The 19,619-nt window shown below is 50.0% G+C and overlaps 2 long non-coding RNA genes across 2 annotated transcripts in view; one reads left to right on the forward strand and one right to left on the reverse strand.

The window, feature by feature from the left end:
- Positions 1 to 19,619, reverse strand: part of LOC111556568 — a 343,041-nt gene that overhangs the window by 197,972 nt on the left and 125,450 nt on the right. The gene's annotated exons all lie outside the window — the stretch shown is intronic.
- Positions 2,838 to 8,125, forward strand: LOC123380349. The gene is made up of 3 exons (XR_006585961.1): positions 2,838 to 3,106; positions 3,225 to 3,356; positions 8,008 to 8,125. It is a non-coding gene; the product is annotated as an uncharacterized LOC123380349 (long non-coding RNA).

Raw genomic sequence — 19,619 nt, forward strand, 5'->3', positions numbered from 1 at the left:
TGTGAGCCCTGCTGAACAGTTCTACAGCAGGGACAGTAGAAGTTTCTCCCCACCATCCCCCAGAAGGGGGAGCTCTGGAGCTGCCCCAGCTCCAGCCCAGCATGCCTGTGAGCACACACATGCACACGCGCTCGCGTGCCTTCCTGGGGCCAGCCCATGACTGTCTCCTCTGACCAGGCAGCCGACTGGGTACACAGGACTGAGCCACTAGGAGCCAGGGCAATCAAGAGCAAGAAAGCTGAATAAAAGCAGCTAATACTCTATCTATGATATGCAGCTTCGGTTGTAATAAACACTGCAGCTGAATATTCCCGCAGGGACTTCCTAATGGAAGAGATGGATACACTCCAGAGCGACCCCAGGGGTTTTACACGCAGCTCTGACTAAACTCCCTATAAAATCAATCCCGCCTTTTCACCAGTTGTGACAGGGTGTTCTAATATTAATCCACTCTCCTTGTCACTCAGCTCCCCCAACAAAGGCTTTAATGATCTTTAACCAGGCATGATAAACACGACACACTCAAGCAGAGAATGCCCGGACCCAGGGAGCCCCCGCACCTCACGACGACAACACGCTTAGAGGTTAAGGGAGACAAGGGTGACCCCCTTAGTCCCCCTGACATCCTCCTGTCTCCCCACAGGATGGTCTGCAGAGGAAGGCAGCTCCATGAGGGCAGAGGCAGTCAACTTGTTCAGGCTGGCTGGGGGGTAGGAGGGGTACAGGCCCTGGGCATGGGGTGAGGGTCTCAGCAGCCAGGGGAAGGAACAGAGAGGCCTAGAGTTTGGCCTCTGTGCTGGCCCTCCCAGCACCCCCAAACCCAGCCTGCACAGACTTTGCACACGCCTGCTATTTACCCACCCCTCTCTTGCTCCCTCCATGCCTGGACCCTTCCCTGGACCCTCCATGCCCCTAGAGGCCCCGGACAGGGGTGGACCAGAAGAGTGGAGGTTCATAAAGGCAGTTGGAGGGGGAGATGGGCAGTCAGGTGGTGGCAGGGCCAGAGGCCTGGGCCCTGGCGTGAGGAGATACACAGGTGGATGAGGAGTGTCTACACCACTAAAACTTTAGTCCTTCTATTTCTAATCCACCCCTCAGTCTTCAAGGCTGCAAAGCGTTTATGGGAGCTGAGCAGGCGCCCTGCGCTGGCTCTGGGGCAGTTCAGAGGCCTCCTCTCTCATGCGCAAACCTGTTCAGGAAGCAGCAGGGTAAAGTGCCTGGCGGCCTCGGCCCCAACCTCCCAGCAAACTCCCTCTGGTGACAGTGAGTCAGAGCCTGGAGTTTGGCCTCTCACTTCAGAAAACAACCCAAACTGGCCTGAGATGTTTAATTTAACCAACTGGCTGCTCCAGCCCACTGAGGGGCAGCTCAGCAGGGCCCAGGGGCCTCCGTGGCGGTGTCCGTCTCCCCCGTGGCCCTGAGGGTCTCAGAAGGCCGTGTGAAGCTTGGGGAGCAGCACCGTGCCTTCCCTGTTGTAACAGAACTTGGTTTAATGTTTTCATTTTAACAAAAAACAGCCTTAAGGAAAATAACAATGTAAAAAAGTAGGGAAGCCATGACCTGCATCCGCCACTGGTAACATTTGAATGTACTGCCTTCTAACACTTTTCCCCTTAAAGGTGTTGAATTCTGGCTTGGCCTTGGCCTTGCACCAGAGACCTGCACACGCTCTTTTGCCGACAAGAGGCTCCCTGCACAGGGGAGGGAGGGATTCTGGAGCATGATTTTTTGGGCGATCAGGGCTCCTTCCTAAGTCTTGTGCCTTCATTTTCTCAATTATAAAAAGGAGATAGTAATATAGGGCACCTTGGCGGCTTAGTGGGTTAAGCGACCAACTTCTACTCAGGTCATGATCTCATGGTTCATGAGTTTGAGCCCTGCTTCGGCTTCTGTGTCAAAGGCTCTGTGTCTGAGCCTCTGACAGCTCAGAGCCTGGAGCCTGCTTCGGATTCTGCGTCTCCCTCTCTCCCTGCCCCTCTGCAGCTCACGCTCTGCCTCTCAAAAATAAATAAATGTTAAAAAAAATTAAAATTAAAAAAAAGGAGATAGTAATAAAACTGACCTACAGGGTGGTGACAGGGACAAAATGTTTTTATATATGCAAAGAACTTAGAAAAGTGCCCGGTGTGAAATAAATGTGGTGGTGGTATCACTGATAGCATTATTATTATTATTATTATTATTATTATTATTATTATTAATTACTTTTAGCATGATCTTGCCTGCAAGGAAAGGGGAGTAGGGATACACAGTCCCCTCTTCCCAGTAGCCTGCCACCGAGGATGTCTAAGCACCCAGCTATGTAACAAGTGGGCAGGACAGTGCCCAAGAGAGAAGACAGAAAGCCAAATACTGCCGATCCGGGCTCTGTGGTTGCTGGGGTGAAAAGGGAAGGCACATAGCTACCACCTGTCAGGTGGGTTCAAGTTGCCCAAGTAGCTCCGTGCTGGTACCTATGGCAGGCAGCTACTCCCTCTCCCCCTTGCCCCTGTGGGGGCCATTGATCCAACCCCTCACTCTTTGCCCCCCGCCTCCAAGAGAGTGAACACCTCAATCACACATCCTGGTTGGTGCACCCAGGTGTCTCTTTGCCTGCCCTCACCTAGCCCTTGAAACTTTCTGACTTAGACCATCCACATCCAAGAACATTCCTGGAAACAACCCTGGAGATCCTAGAATGGCTCATGACAATAACACCTCATATGTATTCGGCGCTTACTATGTCCTTGGCTAAAAGCTTTCCATATATTACCTCATTTAAGCCTTACGGCGAGACTGTGGGCTAAGAACTATCATTGTCTCCACTTTACAGATGAAGCCGTGGCTCAGAGAGATTGAATGTCTGCCTGAAGATTGATGTCCTGCTCCATCTGTCAGCAGGGTGACTTGAATTTAACCATGGAGAGACGGCCCTTTGTTCTGGGGAGACACCACCATGGACCTGTTCATTTTCTACAGCTACTCTTCCAAAGGGACTCCGGTGCCATTATTAACCTGAATGCTGACGAGTCAAGTGTTTGTTTTGATCGTGAAAGCTGGATGTATCTCTTATCTGTGACACAAAAATACAAGGCAAATGAATAGGAGAAACTGAGACCCAGAAAGGGTAAGTCTTTTTTCCATGGGCACATGGCTAGGAAGTCACAGAGCTAAAACCAGAATCCAAGACTCCCCAGTCTTGAGTTCTCTCTAACAGATGCTGCTTCTCATCTGTCCCCTTCCAGAGGGCCCTTGGCTGAGGCCAGAGACCAAGGCCCACATCTCTGGTACACCCTGCATATCACCCAGAGCAGGTCTGTGCACAAAGGAGGTGCTCACTCCATCCCTGCCAACAAGCTGACGTTAACTTCCTGCAGGTGAGTTAGCACCACACACTGACACGCGCTTCCGACCTTTGCCTGATAACCGGCTCTGGTTCATTCATCCACGAATGGAAATGAGCTCACAGAAGAGGCTACTTAACATTACTGGCCCGAGCCTGGCCTAATTCTCCCACAGCCAGCCATGACTGCCCGGGTCCGTGCCCCCCACTATCTACTCCACCAAGTCCACCACTCTTCACCCCTCTTCCCCTAAGAACACACCACAGGGGCGCCTGGGTGGCTCAGTCTGTTAAGCGTCAGGCTTCGGCTCAGGTCGCGATCTCATGGTTCGTGAGTTCCAGCCCTGCATTGGGCTCTGTGCCGACACTCAGAGCCTGGAGCCTGCTTCGGATTCTGTCTCCCTCTATATCTCTCTGCTCCTCCCCCACTCACACTTTGTCTCTCTCTCTCAAAAAAAAAAAAATAATAAACAATAAAAAAAATTAGAAAGGCCTTTCTTAAAAAAACAAAAGACAAAAACACACAGCACAGCCCCAGCCCAGGACAGGGTCCCTTGAGAAGCTAATACCAAAGGAAAGAATCCGAGAGAGGCAGAGCTGACTGGAGTCTTTGCAGTGCTGCTGCCTGGTTTCGTTGGGGTTCTGCCTCATTTCTGTCATTCACAGGTTGGTGACTTCCTGACTTCCTGCTGCCCACGGTAGCTGCCCCTGTGACCCTCAGGCTGGAGGCAGGCAGTTTGGGCCACCTCCCCCAGCAGCGGCAAGTCCGGGTGGCAGTAATGGTGCATCTTTTATTGAGTTAGCGGGTTAACGGGCACGTAAAACACACACAACTTGTCAGCCTGTTGGCTGCTGCCACCACCATAATGCTCTCGTGCCTCAGGCTCCACTGGATTGCTCGTCAGCTTGCTCTCTCCCTCCCTCTCCTTCTCCTCGTGATGTTGTTGCTTTGTTTGTTTTTCTGGGGTTTTGTTGTTGTCGTTGTTCTGTTTTTGTCAAAGTCTCTCTCTTCCCAACCTGCACCTCCTCCCTCCCCGAACAGCTAAAGGGTCCTTAGAAACATTATTATTTATTTATTTTCAATCGTTTTCCTGGGCAGTCGGTTCCTGAGAATACTGAGCCTTGAAGGCTCAGATGCCTCTGCCGAGTTAATGTTTCGTTATCTGTCCCTTCCCAGGACACTCAGGTTCAAGGACAGAGGCAGCCCAGAGAGAGTTTCAGTCCATCGAAGGATGAGGCGCATGGCTTAGAGCACTTGCCAGATGCCCGACACCAGTGTCAGCTGAGCACACAGGCTCACGCTGCCCACCAGGGCAGGCACAAGGCCAGCACCGTCCCCGGCAGGCGGCGACCGCGTGCACCTCCACCTACCCACACCTCCAAAACCCCACGCCCGCGTTCACGCACCCAGAAGTCCATATCTACACGCCCAGACCCCACCATACAAACATTCTCAAAATCCACATTCTGGATGGGTACTCCTGAGGATCTACACTTGAAAGAGTGCACACGCACGCTGCAAGGTGCATTCTCCAGTCTGCACGTACACGCCTCATACACATATACTCTCGACGGCTTCGGTCTGCACGCACATGCCCAGGTCACCACACCCTCAATCGTCCACGTGTACATTCATGTGTGTAGACACATCATCATCAACAGGCCATTATTCACATATATCCCCGCAAAGATGCACCTTTAGTACTGATGCTAATCACAGGTGCCCTCAAAACTATCTATTTCTGCATGCACAGCACCCAACTATTTACATACACTACCAGGAGCTGAACCCTGTGTGCACACTTCTGATGTGCATGTACCTCCAACAGACCACATCTGCACACACTCACCCCGGATACACCCCGCCTCAACCACCCACATCTGCAAGCTGCACTTCTGTGTACACATCCGCTGTTTGCCGGCCATGTCTGCATGTGCCCACCCTACATAAACACTTCCTGGGCATATCCCCAAACCTCCATGTCTGCCACATCCTCATAGAAACCGCTACTCCCACCAGCCTATCTGCAAGTCAGACTTTAATGTGTATTTCAGATATGTTTGTAAGCACCTCATGTACACATACATACTTGATCCCCTTTGCTTATATCCCAGGCACATGAACTCTTAACCCCTATCAGTGTGTATATTCCATGTAAACATCCCATAATATTCTACTGTCTGTATGTTCACATTACATGTCCCCAGATAAGACACCAATTCTGCCCTTGCTCATACTCTGACGTCTTCCCGTCTTCATGCACATCTCAAATGTGTGTGCTCACACCTCTGAATGCCCTATTCTACATGTGCGTGCATACGGGTTACATAGACCCCAGTACATGGACACACACACACTCAAGTCTGCCATTGCCACCTGCAAAGGCAACCACGTACAGCTCCCTCTACCACCCTGTGCCTGTATCAAATGCCCACCATCAATTCAATTTAATTAAGACTGAACTAAACTCTTGGGCCCGGAGAAGAGTCTGTTTGGTGTTGGAAATAGGGAGATGAAAAAGACAGCATTGAGGAGGGCACTTGTTGGGATGAGCACTGGGTGTTACATGTAAGTGATCAATCACTAAATTCTACTCCTGAAACCATTATTACACTGCCTGTTAACTAACTTGGAATTTAAAAAAAAAAAAAAAGAAAAGAAAAAAAGAACAGGGACCTCACCCTCAGGGAGGTCTCTGTCTAGGAAGAGAAATGGACAAGAAAGCAGACAGTTACGACAAAAGCTGGTTAGTTCAGTCACAGAAATAGGTGTGCACACAAGCACACGCCCTCGGGAGCTCCAGATTTACAGGAACATTCTACATGCACACAGATGCACAAATGGACACACCATTCACATCCCCACTCTGTGCCCAAACCCCATGATTTTAACCATGATCAGTGACTTCAATTAGGCATAGGGGCTTAAAAAGCCACCCATCAAGCGCCTCTCTCATGCTAAAGCTGCTGTTAGGGAGAGAATGTTCTCTCCTGAGCACCATCACTGCTTGGACTGAATCTCTCTTCTTGGCTGTTCACTGAGTACCTAGTCCAGCACTGACACAGCCTTGGGTGTGGGGAGTGGTCTCTCCAACAATGGACTGACTTCATTCTCAGCCTGACCTCAGACAAGCCACAGGCTTTGAAGTTACCCTCTCCACTCTTTGCCTTCTACAGAGGCTGCTGTGGCCATGATAAGCCCAAGGGATCATTCCTGCTCACTCCTCCTTGCTTGGGCTCCAGCAGCTCTGATATGCTTATTTTTTATAGTTAATCCAATTCCATTCTGAATTCCTAGGATTTTAGTGTCTAAAGCAGAGGTCAAAACAACTATGCCTCATAGACCAAATCTGGCCCACCATCTGTTTTTGTAAATAAAGGTTTATTGACACGCAGTCACACGCATTTATTTAAGTATTGTCTATGGTTGCTTTGAGGCTGTAACGACCGAGTTCAGCCTCGGTCTGAGACTGAGACTATGGCTGGTCAAACCTAAAATATTTACTATCTGACCCTTCGCAGAAGGTGTTGGCCAAAGGGGCATCAAGTACGGAGGTACTAGTCCTACTCTGGCCTTCTCTGGTTAAAACAGCACATTTTAAGAGGTAAATAGAGAAACTGCAGAGTGCAGAGGGAGAAGACCAGGAAGGAAAGGGATCTAAATTACTTAACTCATCAGATGTCGACGGAGTGCCTCCCATCTGCCGACACTCTGCTGGGCACCAGGTTACAGCAGTGAAAAGAACATAGCTTCTGTCCTCCTAAACTAAACAAGGCTATTAGCGGACATTAAACCACAGCTCATACAAGGACTGCATAGTGAGCAATGTGATAAATACTGAGAAGACAAAAAGTGGGCAGTGTTGGGGCCAGGAAAACAAACTCAGAAATACTTTGATGGGTGACCTCAAATATGTGAGGGAATGATGTGGCAAAGGGATTGAACAAGCTCTCTGGGCTTTCCCAAGTGGGGTCTGGGACCAGAACAGCACAGGAAATACAGGAAGACCCTGTCTTAGTGAGTCAAGGAGATTTTAACCCTCAGCACTGCCCTACAATGGGCCCTGCACCACAAAAGCTTGTGTACTCCATATTATTAATGAAGGAGAATCATTTGGGGGATGAGTACAGGGGACTGGTGCTTGGGATTGGCCTACACGACGTCTGTGCCCAAGTGTAAGGCTCACCATGGCTTCTCAAGATGATGCTTCAAGCTAAGCTTTGCCAATATTCCCTCTCCCTTCCCAGCATCCTCTGCTCCTGTTATGCAGACATAAGGGATGGCGGCCTCTCCCAACCTGGCCCTTGGGTGGGCCATGGGCAGCTCCTGTCACAGTGTGCTGTGAGGGCGCCCATCACTCCTGTGGTCATCATGGGTTCCTACTTAAACCAGTTGAAAATAAGTTTCCATACCAACTGGCTTCTTCAAAGATCCTGAGAACCTCCTCCTCCTTCTCACAAAGGACCCCAACCTTTTTCCACTTGCTCTCTCCCCTCAAGCTCCAAACTTTTCCATCTCTCCTTTGAGTCTTCCAAGCCCCTCTCCTCTTCAGCCCCTCAGGTGGCATCCAAGGGGCCATGCCTGATCCTCTCTTGCAGAAGGTTCAAAGGAGGATGTCGAAGTTTGGCCTCATCCTTAACCCAGGATTCTTGGTGCCCACTCCTTGTTCATTCCCTCCCACCAGGGGCATACTTCCCAGATCTGGACATCAAAGACACAGATAAGAGCAAGAAGGATGTGAAGATGACAGCAAGAAAGAAGGCAGGATCAGGACAAAGAAAGGAAGCAAGCAAAATGCAAGACAAAATAAAAGGGCAAATGGGGAAAGCCTTAAGAACTCTGGTTTTAAGTGGTCTGATAATTAAATAACAAGGGTTTGGTGGGGGAGCCCACCTTTCAAAATCCCCGCCAATGGCAAAGCTATGAAAACCCAAATAGCGGGGCGCCTGGGTGGCGCAGTCGGTTAAGCGTCTGACTTCAGCCAGGTCACGATCTCGCGGTCCGTGAGTTTGAGCCCCGCGTCGGGCTCTGGGCTGATGGCTCAGAGCCTGGAGCCTGTTTCCAATTCTGTGTCTCCCTCTCTCTCTGCCCCTCTCCCGTTCATGCTCTGTCTCTCTCTGTCCCAAAAATAAAAAAAAAAAAACAAAAAAACAAAAACAAAAACAAAACAAAACAAAACAAAAAAACGTTGAGAAAACCCAAATAGCAAACATTTACTCAGAATTAACACGGAACAGATCCCATCAAGCAACCTTGGGGCTGTTTCTGGAGTCTTACCTTAATGTCTTGTGTGGCACTGGGGCCCAGGCGGGTACTAGACCTGGCGTAATATGCTAAACAAATCTAATGGTGTGCTTTATTTCCCCCCTCAGCAGAACTCTTAATTACGTATGTTGCAAATGCACAGAGAAAATGGATTAGCCAGAGCAGCTGTTCGATGCTGGAGCGGCACCCTCCCCAGAAGGCTTCGCAAGGAGACTGTGAGGAGGCCCCACAGGCCGGGCCGGGGAGCTGGCAGGAGTCTGGGAAGAGCAGGTGAGAGGCTACTGCAGGATCTGAATCTACAGCCACAAGGTGTCTGTTCCTTGGTGCCCCGACGGGAGAAGTGGAGCATGGGTTAGAGGGTGAGTGGTAGTGCGGGCCAGGCCAGTCCTGTGACCGCATGGGCTGAGGCTCAGCTTCACGGCTCACTGCTAAGGCCATCGTCCTAGTCGACCCACGCAGAGCCATGCCTGAAGCCCTCACCGGTGCTAAGTGTCAGTAGGTCCTATGGCAAGGTGACTCACTACTGCCCCCTTGGAAGTTGCAGGAATCATGTCAGTTTCGCAGTCACTTATGGTCTGTGAGAGGAGTCTTCTAAGGGACATAGGAGGGCCTCTTCCCTGGAAGGACAAGTCAGAAAGCTAAGAACTTGGGGCTTTAACTGGGGAAGGCAGACCAGTTAATGGAAAGCAATAGAAGGTGCAAGGTATAAGGGCAGAAACCAGCTTTGAAAAGAAACATCCTCCAGATGGACAGAGTCCTGATGCAACATGAACTGGACACTGGTCAGTGACAGAAGTATCACGGAGAGACCTGTCCCCTGAACTCAGGTCCGAGGCGCTGGTGTATGTGTGTGTGCACATGAGCGAGTGTGTGCGTGAAGAGGACTCTGCCTTAGACACAAAGGTCCTCATCTGTGAAGCCTTTGGTACTGCCATCCTGAGCGGGAGAACATCCAGCGGGCTGTGGTGGGATTCGTACCCAGGACCTGGGTTCGGGTCCCATCCTCCCACATACCAGAAACTATTATAACCTTTCTGGGCCCAGCTTCTCCAACTAGCTTGGCCTATGAAAAACCGGCCTTGAACTTACCAGTAATAGTGCTTGAATCTGAATGTGTTGAAGGACCTGTGTACTTACAGGGGATCTCTCTCTCCCAGGGTTGTAGGAGGGGTATGCACTGAATCAGTGAAGCTGCTTTATGAACTGGAAAGTGCAATAACAATAACAGTAACAGTAGCATTTACTGAGCACTTACTATGTGCCAAGCACTATTCTAAACGTTTTACATGCTTTATCCCATCCAGTGCTCATAATACACCTACCTACAGGTCCTGTTTGTATCCTGATTATTCAGATGAGGACATTAAGGCAGAAAGAGATTACATCGATTCTCAAGGGTTGCACCACTAATAAATGGGTGGAGTCAGGATTCAAACCCTGGCATCTTAATCCTATCTGCTACACATCTGTTATCAGTTATTGTTTCATATAAGACCATCACCCTCATGTTAAAAAAAAAAAAACTGGAAGGTATTATGCTGAGTGAAATAAATAAGTCAAAGAAGGACAGATATCATATGTTTTCACTCATACGTGGATCTTAAGAAGCTTAACAGAAGTCCATGGGGGAAGGGAAGAGGGAAAAAATAGTTACAAACAGAGAGGGAGGGAGGCAAACCACAAGAGACTCTTAAATACAGAGAACAAACTGAGGGTTAATGGGGGGCGGAGAGGGGAAAGTGGGTGATGGGCAGTGAGGAGGGCGCTTGTTAGGATGAGCACTGGGTGTTGTACGTAAGCCAATTTGACAATAAATTATATTTAAAAAAAAAAAAGACCACCACCCAGTATCGGCTGGGCTTAGGACAGGGCAAGAGGAAGCAGGCCCATGCACCGCCCAGCAGCATGGGACACTGAAGGTGAAGGGAAACCTTTGGGCTCCAGTCATGTAAGCAGCAGGTGTAAGGGCACATGTTGCATTTAAAAGTCAGAACAAGGCTATAGCGTAGGTCCAGGGCAGCAGTCTGGCCTGAGGAGGAGGAAGGGGGCACCATGGCAGGGACAGTGGAGCTTTGAGAGCAATGTACTGCTAGTCCACCTGCTAATGATTCCTCCGAACATTGGTTCCACTCCATTCCATGAGACACATCTCTACGCAGCACCTACCTTGCACCAGGTGTGGGGGACGAGATGAATGAAAAGTGTGGTCTGTGTCCTTCTGTAGCTTGTAGTCTACCAAGGAAGGTCAATACCCCATGCGCCCTTGCAAGCATGAGGAGTCTAGAGGACGACGAGGCTTGGGTGTGTATTAGTTAGGGCAGTGCTAACTGCTACGATGAACAGACCCATGATGGCTCCAACTCAGAACTTCATCGTTCACTCACTCAGCAGGACAACACCAATACTCCCGGTTGGTGAAAGATGCTCTCCTCTGCTCTTCATTTCCCTTACAGACAGGATGACAGCAGCTCTGCCATCTTCAACGGGAATCCTCCAAGGCCTCCCCGGGGGCACCATCAACGTCAGCAGAAGGGAAAAGAGCAAGGAGTGTGTGGGAAGTTTCTGTGGGCCAGGCTTGAGAGTAGCACAGATCAATCACTTTCTACTCACATGCTAATGGCCGGACCCCAATACAGGCCACGCCTAACTGCAAAGGAAGAGCAGAGTCCCCACAGGCCATAGATTTGGTGAGGAGCCAGCAGATGGTCACAGCGGGCAATGGAGGATCTTGGCCCGCCATGTTCTCTCTGCTTGGAATGCCTCTCCTAGTCCCACTTCCCCTCTTTCTACACAGCCAACTCTGTGACTTCATGAACAATGGCACATACCAATTATAATGTTCTTTTTTCTTCTTGTACACATAAGCCCCTTCTATTCTCAAAAGCCCTATAAACATAATTGTCACTGATAACGTGACTTGCATTAGTGATACCGAGGGAAGGGAGGAGGCCTTTGATCACACGGGGGCCTATCTGGACAGGCAGCAAATAATAGCAAAAAGCAAGACATCAAGAGGGGACTCCAGAATTGAGTAGAGACAGGAATTCAGAACCACAAGGAGCCAGCAGAACATAAGGTCACCTAGAGAATTCTCAAAACTACTGGGCAGAGTGACTCTCCAGAGGTGTGTGGGATGTTGACTCAGATTACTTTATTTAGAAATTAAGCAAAAGGTGAGATATGTTAATAAAATCTGGAGGACACATAGAGAAAGGAATGAAGTACACGAGACAGTGTTTCACACACGGTCATCAGATGGAAGATTAACAGACACGACGCGTTGCTCCGTCCGGGGTGTCTGCTTCTCAGCCACCTCGTTACATAGGAATCGCTATGCCCAACTGACAGACAAGACAATCATTTCAAAGAAAGCCTCACAGCCCATGAACAGAGGAGCTGGATGCAAACTCAGGCACGGTCTTAACCGCTACACTCCACTGCCTGAGAAAGGAGAAGAGCAAGAGGACAGAATTTATCAGGAGTTTGGGAAAGAGGTGGGCAGGCGGGAGATGCAATTGTGGCGAGGAAGCAAGGCTGCCAAAGGCCAGACTTTCTGGAGACAGAGCCGCGGGCCAAAGAGGGCAAGAGGGCCCCCTGGCTCCTGAGGGAAGGAGGCTGGTGATCCCAGCTAGCCAGCCTCCCCAAAGGGAAAGAGAAGAAGCCTGCTCACCCAGACGGTGGTTGCTCCTCTCTGCTGGGGCAGAGGGAAGGGAGTTCTTGGCAATGCTTGACTTGCTAAGCCTCAGGGGAGAAAAACCAGGGAGTTGGTGAGAGCAGCTCCCTAAGGTGCCTTGGGCGTGATGCAGCGCTTTCCAGCAGGGAGCGAAATCAGGAGGAAGGGAATCAAGACCAGATGGAGTTAGTGTTCCAGCAAGTGCACGTGGTTTTAGAAATGAAGGAGAAACGTGGATTGAGGCCAAATCCAGTTTGCAGGGTTCCACAAACCTGCAGTCCCTGGGGAATCATGCAGACACAGGATGTCGGGGCTGGGAGGCATTTCAGAGATCATCCTGCCCGGCTGCTCCTTTTACAATGGGGGAAACTGAGACCTGGAGAGAGTAGGTCAGCGCAAGGGTCGGGGCCGTATCCCAGATCCCTGCTCGCCCTTATCGTCACCGAGACCAAGGAGGCATGTAGGCAGCAGGCCCGCTTTTCACTCCTCCCTCTGCACCAACTCTGTGGAGCACCACTAACCAGGAGGTGCTAAAGCCTTGGGGGCTGCTGAGGTGCAGGGTTTTGTGCAGATGTCTCTTCATCCACCTCTCCTTCCACGGAAGGTCCCTACTCCAGGGTCTCTAAGTGCTTCAGTAGCTGTGTGACCTTGGCAAGACACTTTGCCTCTCTGACTCAATTTCTTTCCCCAGGAAATGGTGCTATTGGGCAAGAAAATGATTGAGTGGTGTGCTTTTCCTGTGCCCACAAGAACTACGATGTCAGGATAAAGGCTGACGTTGGGAGAAGGCAACCAAGATTGTCACAGCGGACAAGCAGACCTTCTCCTAACACTGGTGTTGGGGGAGGGGGCAAGGCAACCAAGTCCCCCAAATCACGGGTCTAAATGCTTAAAAGGTACAATGAATATAACAAACTGATGAAATACGCTTGCCCCCCTACCTTGACAAATACATCTTCATGATGACAAAATTGAAAAATCTAGGTGTAAAACCACAGATTTCTTTTTATATGACTTAAAGTTGGCAACTCTTAAAGATAGATGAATTTAATCATTATTGCACATGTTTGGGAGCTGACAATGTTTGGATGAGTAATAAAACAAAGATAAAATAATTCAAAAACTATTGTGTATTTACTCCAAAATTATTTTTCTTGCCTTTATTTAAAGAGTCCCTAATTATGTTGTCATAATCGAGACGTTTACATAATTTGTGTTCTGTTGAGATTAATGCCAACTTAGACATCTCTTGAGGTATTGTAGTTCTTAGATAGTTTTTTTCTTGTTGTTGTTGTTGTTAATTTCAATTTGAAGAAACTTCTCTGCCGAGGCAGGATAAATTAGAAATGACAATACAATTCTTAAAGCCCCACATCTATGTATTCAGAAATAAGCAGAGAATTTTACTTATTTTCAAACACTATAATATGGCCACATATGATAAATTATCATTTCAGGAAATGATATAAAACAGTTGGTTTTCATCCTGTTTCTCACGGGATAGAGTAACATAGGCGTTCTGCATGATACTTTATGCATGTTACATCTAGACTTACAGATGGACAAAAGTAAGAGAAACGGGGGTTGTTTAATACTGCAAAGTGTTTCTGATTTTTTATATACAACTATTGCAAATACCACACTAATTAATGAATACCTCCATGAATTTGAATTTGAACACAAAGAAAACAAGAAAATGGATGCTCAGTGCTGTGGACAGTTCATTATGAAAGAATCTATTTCATTGTGCTATCTGAGAAGGATTTGACAAGTTAATTAATTGGCCTTCTATCTAAGCACTTCCACTGCTTAAATCCTAGTTTGCCCACCATCCACCCCAAAACACTGTCTCCCTGATGTGGGCAGCAGCACAACCCAGCACCTTCAGAGCAACCTAACCCAGCCACCTTTTGTTTCAAGAACAGAGGGCAAAACACCGGGAGAAGGACCTCCCTGGGGCATGATTCATGGTAGTCCCGAGAGTGGCTGTTTAGGGTTACAGGTCCCACCAAACCAACACTGAGCACTGGAACCCGCTAACACAGGGACCCAAGTGTTTTCTTATAAATAGATGTATTAGCGTGGGGGGGGGGGCTTACAGAGTATGTGGAGCTTCTAACGTGTAGGAGAAATCCTCCCCTTGTCCAGAGAAGAGTGTTGCTGGAAATTTCAAGCTGGAAGGGATGAGGCTGGGAGGCTACCTGATGCCACCTGGGGGCAAGAACCTCTAGGATCATGTCCAGCTTCCTTCTAAGAGCACACGCTAGCCTCCCGAGCCCTATCCTCTCCTGTCCTGTCACTCACCCAGCTGTCTCACCAGACCACTCAGACTTCCCTGCCATGTGCTCACACTCCTCTGTGACTTTGCTCTTGTGGTTACATCCACGTGCCTTTTCCCCTTCCCTTTGTTTAACTGGTTTATTAAATGGTTTATTAAACAGTTTATATTCAGTGGGGCATAAATACAACATATTTTTTTCAAGCCATCCCTTCCATCACATTCTTTGGATTCTCTCATTAACAGATACCCTAACTTTCTGGTTCCTTTCCCAGATCTGGATCCTTTGGTGCTGAGGCCAGGAAGGGGGGCGGGCGTTTAGAAATGATGGCTGGGGTCATTGTGTGGAACTGGCAGCCTGACAACATGGGGAAGGCCTTGGACTCTAAAGGTTCAGTTTGGTCCCATCCCCTGCTGGTGGCTTTGCCTGTGTGCAGGTATACATGGTGATCTTGGATTAGTGTTGGCTTTACCTATTCCTCCAGTGCTGAGCACATGTCAGGAAGGGCAGCCATGGCTACCTCAGGCCCCTGCCAGTGGTCTACCCCCTGGAGAAGGCCGTCGCTTCATGCAGCGGACAGGCCCCATACCAACCGCCCCTCCTCCAGACACCTTGTCCTTCCACATCAGTGAGGTCTTCTGGGTTTTCTTTGGTACTCTCTGAGAGCTGGAGGGATGTAGGATGGAAGGGAGACCCCCCCCCTTCCCTTCCCTTCCCAGATTTACAACACTGTGGTTCCTTCTGGTCTTGGCCCAAGCCACTCTGGACTTCAACTTCTGTGCTCTGCACTCCCCATTCCCTGGCTCCCGCTTCAGAAAAATCAGGAAAGACGCAAGCAGAGGACACAAGTCAAACCTGTGTGAGAACCCCTCGCTGTCCCCATCTCCAGTCAAAGCCCGGAAGTGTCTACTTTGTCCTGGGAGTGATGTGTCATCTTTCCTCCTATGGGCACTCCCAACCTCCCTGAATAATTCCCTCAGAGCCACTCTCAGCTGGCTTGGGGGAGAGAGAGAATTCTAAATAGTCTCCACAAAATCAGCGGCCGGCCCCTCTCCCTTCTTCTACACACTGGGACGTTGGACACTAGAATGTGCTGTGGGGCAGGGGGTGACAGGGCCCGATCAGCTTCTTAACAAGCCCCAGCTGTTGGTGTCTCTCTTTAGGATGCGGTTCTCTTACCATTTCTCTGCACCCAGCTGCTGAGCCCACTGTTGGTCCAGTCCCCTCACACACTTCGCCAGTGGAAGATTCCGGTTAGGTCTCAGCCCTCTGCCGGGTCTGCCCCAGCCTCCCAAGCTGCCAGCCTCTCCTCCAGGTTCCCACAGGGGTTTGGATTCACTCTGGGTCTACTGTGGTGCACTTAGATGTTTGCAACTGTTTTCTCTGGCTTGTCTGTGAGTACCCAACGGGCAAGGAGTGGGCTTAGGCATCTTGTACCCCCAGGACACACCCCTGGGCCTGGCGCCTCATAGACACACACTGCCAGCTTGTCGAAGGAAGGAAATGAGATGGATGGACTTAATTAGGGAATAACGAATGAGTCAGTTATTGAGTAAAGGAAGGAACTCATCAGCAAGTGAGTGACCAAAGGAAGCAGTGAATTATCGCAAGCCTTTCCTTGGCCCCCTTCCTGTTGTCCAGCCTCCCCGGGGAGCTCCCAGCAAGCCCATCTGCAGCCGGCCCTCAGCTCATCAGATTCTAGGAGAGCGGTCTGCCCTACCCCTGGTAATGGAACTGTTAGCTCAGGGGGCAACAGTCTCACCGTGTAAAATCACTGTCTATTCTAGTCAAATTAACTAGGTAATACTCTGCATTAGTGTAAAATTCTCCATCAAACCATGAAGACTGCCATTTAAAACATTCAAGGCCCGAGTAGGGGAGGTGAGGGCAGAGAATGCAAGAATCAGCACTTTTTCCTGAAAAGCAATGTTTGAAAGGCCTCCCAGCCTCTCCAAGCAGGGAGGAATCCCACCTGGGATTGTTGAGAACCCGGGCCGCAGGCTGCCGGCTGCTCTAGCCTCCACTCCCCGGGCTTCTGAGTGACTCCTCTGGTCTTACTTCTTGAGGTCACCGCCCCTATACCGCGCCCTTCCTCCGAGGGCTCAGTTGGTTGATGCTGAGACTGTAGAGGGAAGGACAAGATGAAATCTCGAGCACAAACATGCCAAGTCATCTGCTGGTGCCCCCTGCTCTACAAAGAAGCCACTCTGAACCAACTGGAGAGCATGATTAATTCTCAGAACCCCAAAGGTCCAGCCACCTTATGCTCCCAGTGGTGCCTAGGGGTCCCCCTAGAGGCCCCACGATCGAATGGAAAAGTGACCGTTCCTGAGCCCGGCTAGATATTAAGGGGAGCATCTTTAGCATTTACTGGGCACCTTCCACAGTCAGATGATAGGCAGTGGAGGAGAGAGCTTCTTTGGGGATCACGGACCCAGATTTGAGGTAGCCTGTGAGCCCAGGAGATGGGACTACACTTCCTTTACCTTTCTGACACCCTCAATTGGCACCCAATTGGTGCTGGGCAAATGCTACAACAGACACTTGCGTTCGGGAATAAAAAGTGAACCAACAGAGCCAGGGATATGAGGCACCTGCACATACACCCATCAAACTGGCAGCCACTCATCCCAACCCCTCGGGGCTTGGTCCTGGAGCCCCCCGCAGGAGGGGGAGAAAAAGAGGCAGCTTCCCAGGGGACTGCTCCACGCTGAGGTAGCATACTGGCTGCTGTGCTCTGGGGAACCAGCTCCCTGCCTAAACGCACAGATGGACAGATAGGTCTTATTAAGCATACGACATTCAGGGGCCTCGTCTGGAAAAGACATTGATTCTAAACGGCTGTTTGCCATCGACAAGCCACGGCACCAAGGCAGACAGCTCTGGGTTATCCGGCTTGCGTGCCCTCCCCCACTGCCCCACCCCCTGCGTGGACACACACAAGCACCCCAGAGCCCCTCTGCCCTGGCCCTGTGCCTGAGCTGATACTGCATTCCGGGCTGCGGACTCGCTTGGTAGAGCACAGGTGCCAGCACATCCCTCCCTGTCCCCTGGGGACCTCAGGCCCAGCTGTAGCAGCCAGGCAGCCTTGGGACCCTGCAGTCCTCACCAGCCCCCACCCATAGAGCCCATCAGCACAGCCCCCCATCTCCCTGTCCCCTCTCCCACCCCATCCTCCCTTCTTACTGCTTATGCCTGTGTAGGCAGGAGGCAAAGCAATGCGAATACATTAACATTTCCTTAATTCTATCTGCGCCTCCAAAACTCTGAGTCACAACTGGGTGGGTTTTCCTGCCTCGTGAACTGTCAGCCTCATTCAGAAATGCCATTTTCTACTTTGCTCCTGGATCAGCAAGAGGGCAAGGGGTGGGGCCCATGGGGTGAGAAGTGGGCACACCCAACCCGTGCTGATCCTTGCCCAATGATGATGAGGTCAGGGCACAGGCAGCTCCAGAGAGAAGCCGTACAGGATTCTACCAAGAACCCGAAGGTCAGCACCTTGCCTTTGTAGAGCAGTTTTTACGTTTTACAAAAGTGCACTTTCCTATATTATTTTGTTGTTCGTACACCCATTGCACCTAAGTGGAAACTGAGGCATGATGATCTGAAAGCCTTGGCCTGGGTATCACACAGTAAGTAATGATAGAGTCAAGACTAATACCTTACCCTCTGACTCCAAGTCCATGCATCTGCTGGGGAAAGTGCAGGCAAAGTCACGTACCCCCCACCCCGGGGCTGGAGAGTTAACATTTGTTTGACCCTATAGCCACGGTCTGGCACCAGAAACCTCAGACATACCTTCTCGGCCAAAAGTGTTTTCAAAGAAGTGGGTCTGGCTGTCTGAGGCACGGCACACATTCTCCAGTTGTCCACATCACCCCCACCCCCTACTCTGTTACAGTGATCCATTCACACATGCTCATTCCCTGCCTGGCTCTGGAATTTGCCCCTCACATGAGCTTTCTGCCACCTAAGGACAGTTCCACATTCACCTAGAGAAAGGGGGGGGCACCAATGGAGTGTGACCTCCAGGATGTTAGATAGTCCCCAGCGCTCAGAAATGGCTGGCTGCTAACACGTATTAAATTCTATGTTCAAGGCAGTCTGTTGGGCACTGGGTGGATAGGAAGATGATTAAGTGTGGCCCTTTCCCTCCAGCAATGTAGTCGGTCACAGAAAACAGACACAATAATTATATCAGAAGCCAGTGGCGTGGGTACAAAGATGCCGTGGAAAGATGGCAGCCTAGGGGAGCGGGGCAAGGATGATGAAATGGGTGGATGTGCAGGGGGGAAGGTGGGAAGGCACCCAAACAAAAGGACTTTCTCCTCTGATGCCTCTGAGGCATGAAGACTCCTGATGGCTTAGGACCCTGCTCCAGCCACTCAGCCACTCCCCACCGGGATGTGCCTGCGCTTCTGATGTCAGGATTCAGGGCCTCGCCTTGCCAGCGCGAGCATTTGACTACAGCGACTGTGCTCAATTGAGTGTCTGTCCTCTCTGGCTTAGCATAAGGGAAACTCAGAAAGAAGCTACCAGATTCTTCCACGAGTCAGTCCTGCTTGAACACAAGGAATACTGGGACTTGGTACCAAGGGCTGGTGGGAAAGGAAGAAGAGCCAGAGCCAGTGTGGCCGGGACAACGGAAAACTCATGGGGTCCATGGGGTTCTCAGAAATCCAAGAGAGCAGAGAAGGCACAGAACTTTCTCGAGCTTGCACTGATATCCAGTGTCCCCAACCCAGCAGGTGGAATTTCCTATAATGGGGCTATTTCTAGAGGAGCACGTCTCTACCAGTTGAAAGGTATTTTAGAAGTAATGCATTCCAAACAATAAAAAAAGTAAACTTTGCAAAGCATTTGCTTGATTCAATCAGAGTGGGTTCATGTGTGTCCACAGAATACTCGTTCATTTATTCATTGGCCATTCATTCATTTCACAGATACTAAGCCCTGATTATAGAAGCTAGGCACTGTACCTCTCAGTCTTGTCGCACCACTGAATGTACTCTTGAACGGTAAAGGAAAAAAGTAGTGACCACCCGGTCACTCGGACACGCCACAGAAGTGTCCTGTATG

Source organism: Felis catus, chromosome D1 (genome assembly GCF_018350175.1).
Source record: "Felis catus isolate Fca126 chromosome D1, F.catus_Fca126_mat1.0, whole genome shotgun sequence".
NCBI lineage: Eukaryota > Metazoa > Chordata > Mammalia > Carnivora > Felidae > Felis > Felis catus.